A 3,138-nucleotide genomic window follows, 5' to 3' on the forward strand; every position below is an offset into this window, starting at 1 on the left:
GATTCTATTTTCACTCGTAATTTTGATAATATTCATCCAAAATTTTATTTCAAGATTATTTGAAGCTATTTTCGTCTTATAAATTATAATCTTCGCATTATAAATTATAAATTTCAATGATTCGAATTTGACGATTGTTTTAATTTTATTGGGATCCGTGATTCTTTCTCCTCTCTCGAGATGAAATCAACAGAGAAGAAAATACACATTTATCATGCACCTATCATGTTAGTCATAATGGATTGACTGAAATAAAAAATCAAGCAATTTCTGAAAAACCGATGATTGGATAAAGAAAAGATTCGGCATTTATGTTTAAATATTTAAAATTTTTGATAAAATGATTTCTTGACATTAAAATATATTATTTAATTTTATAAATAATAATTGTATTTTTGGAATTGAAAAAGTAAAAAAAAATTAATAATTTTTTATTTTTTAAGACGAAATTCATCTTACAAACATAATAAGAAAGAATAAAAACAAAACTGAAAAAATTCATACGCTCTGATCGTCAAATGTGCATCAAAGTAATCAAACATGAAATTTTTAAGAGTTAAGAGACAATCGAAAAAAAATATGACTTGAGTTTTTAGTTTCTCTTCGTCTTTGATTATTATTTTCTACAATCATCATTTTTGGCGAAGTTGAAATTAGCTTCAAATTGTATAAACCTTATACAATTTTTTGGATTAGTCATTGATTATTCTTAAAGAAGTATTTTTATTTACATAAGCGATATCCAGCCACTTTAATGCATGGATTTTTAATTCAATATTATAACAAATCATTAATGATATTTTTCGTAAAAGATATCTGTATAATATTTTCTATTCTCTCTTAAAGTTTTTTGTATATCTGATCATTCTGATATTTTAATATTTTTCTTTTTCTTAATTTTCTCTTTATTTTCTAGCAATATTGTAAAGCTCGTTTTAAAATATTAATTATAAATTATTAGTTTCATTAACATTTCTTAAATTTCAAAAATATAAGTTTTGATCTTAGAAATAATGTTATAAATGTTTAAATGATCTAAATCTATCACTTAATTTGCAGTCAAAGATATAGAATTAATAAAACTAGAATTTCAACGCTATTGAAGCTGTTGAAGTTGTAAATCCAACATAAACAAAATTTGATTTCGAAAAAATGCACTTTTATCAATCTATCGATGCATGACGCTTTTATTTTGATTAATTTTAGATATATTATAAAGAATAAGATTTTGAATATTTTCCTATAATAATTATAATCGACAATAATATCGGTCTTAATTTTCGAGAAATTATTTGTAAGGAATTAAATACTTGAATTTTGGCTATACATACACATACATCTATAACAATGTGTATCAGCCATACGGCTAAAAAACTTACGAAGCAACGAAGAAATCTATGAACGCTTTCAAAAAATCCAAATTTTATTAAAAATTGCAAAAAGAGTGGAAAATCATGCTATCATAGTGCAATCTTATTAAACCAAGTCCTAAAAATGGATTAGATTTATAGAAATCTAAGGGATGAAATTATGAACATCCAAGCTGAATATGAAATCGCAATGCATCATAAACAAGACAGACATCGATATTCTTTCTCATGCAAAAATCGCAAAACTATAATAGAAAATTCATTGAATTCTCATTTTCAGAAATAAACCTGATTCCACGATCTAGACTGGTATTCAATGTTACGACCACGAAGCTAATCCACTTATGCGTCAACTATTTTGTGTATGTGAATATATATTAGATCATATAGTATGTGCTTTCCAAATCGTACAATCATATGTTCGAAATATGGAATTCGAATCGAAATTCGTCTTCTAGCACTGTGAGCGAACGAACCCTCAATTTCACTTGAGTTAGCACTTATCATTTCCACGATCAATGTAATCCTAGCGTTTTGAGGCGTTTTGAAACACGTCAGGCACTGGTCTGTCATCGAAGAGTAAACGATCACAATATCATATACATGTGTATAATCTATCAGCGATACTTTTTAGATATAACGCAAGGACAGCAAACTGGAAAAAATTTTGGAAATATCTCCTGGAACTGTGAAGTTTCCTGAATGCGGCAGCCGTGCGAAGTATCACGAAGCCATACAACCATGCTCTAAGGACGAAAAGAGCACATGTCAAATTGGTAATATGGTGGATGGAATCTGTTCAGACACTAAATAGATGATGTCCATACTTAGGATGATGCTGCAAGGACAATGCCGTTTTTCAGAGAAAAATTTGTTAAATTTGCTTTACACATTTCAGCATACATGGAATGTTTCAATATGGTCTTCTTACCTGAGACATTTATGAGCTATGCCAGTCTCAACAGCAATTAGTCATTCTACTGAGGAAAAATCCAAACATGTGCAAAATCGCTTTTTGAGAAAATAACTTGTCAATGGTTGCTAGTCCTCAGCGTTATTGCATACTTGTGCATACCCCTACTGAAGATTCGCAAGCTCACTAGTGGAACTTGGCGGGGAGCCTGAGAGAATATCAGTTTGGAGAGAATCTCAAAAGCTGGACAGAATTACAAAACAAGAATGATAGAATTACAAAACATCAGAATTATAACATCGGAAGTAAGAACCTTCAGAAATCTTTGAATTTCGAAATCTAGTGATAGTAGAACGTCATTGCTATATGGACTTAATCTTTGATCATTTAGTGAATCGAACTTATCAACTGCAAATTCTATAATAATTAATTTTATTATTACATTCCATAGGAACAGCTTGGAGTCAAGAGAACAAAGGAAATGCAAATATGACAAACTGGAAAAAATTTCGGAGACGTTTCCTGGAACTGTGAATTCTTCTGAATACAACAGCCCTGCAAGATTACATCATTGACGATATACAACCATGCTCTAAAAACGAAAAGAGCACATGTCAAATTGGTAACGTGGTGGATGAAATTCTTCTCAGATGAAACTCAAAAATGGCAAACTGGAAAAAATTTCGAGGACATCTCCTGAAACTGTGTGTGAACTCTCCTGAATGTGGCAGCCCTGCAAGATTACATTACGACGCCAACCATGTCCTAAAAACAAGAAGAACACACGTCAAATTGGTAATGTGGTGGATGGAATCCCTAATACTGATTTAAAGAAAAGTTGGCCCTGATATATAT

The sequence above is a fragment of the Apis dorsata genome, unplaced genomic scaffold, assembly GCF_000469605.1.
Source record: "Apis dorsata unplaced genomic scaffold, Apis dorsata 1.3 scaffold_758, whole genome shotgun sequence".
NCBI classification, from domain to species: Eukaryota; Metazoa; Arthropoda; class Insecta; order Hymenoptera; family Apidae; genus Apis; species Apis dorsata.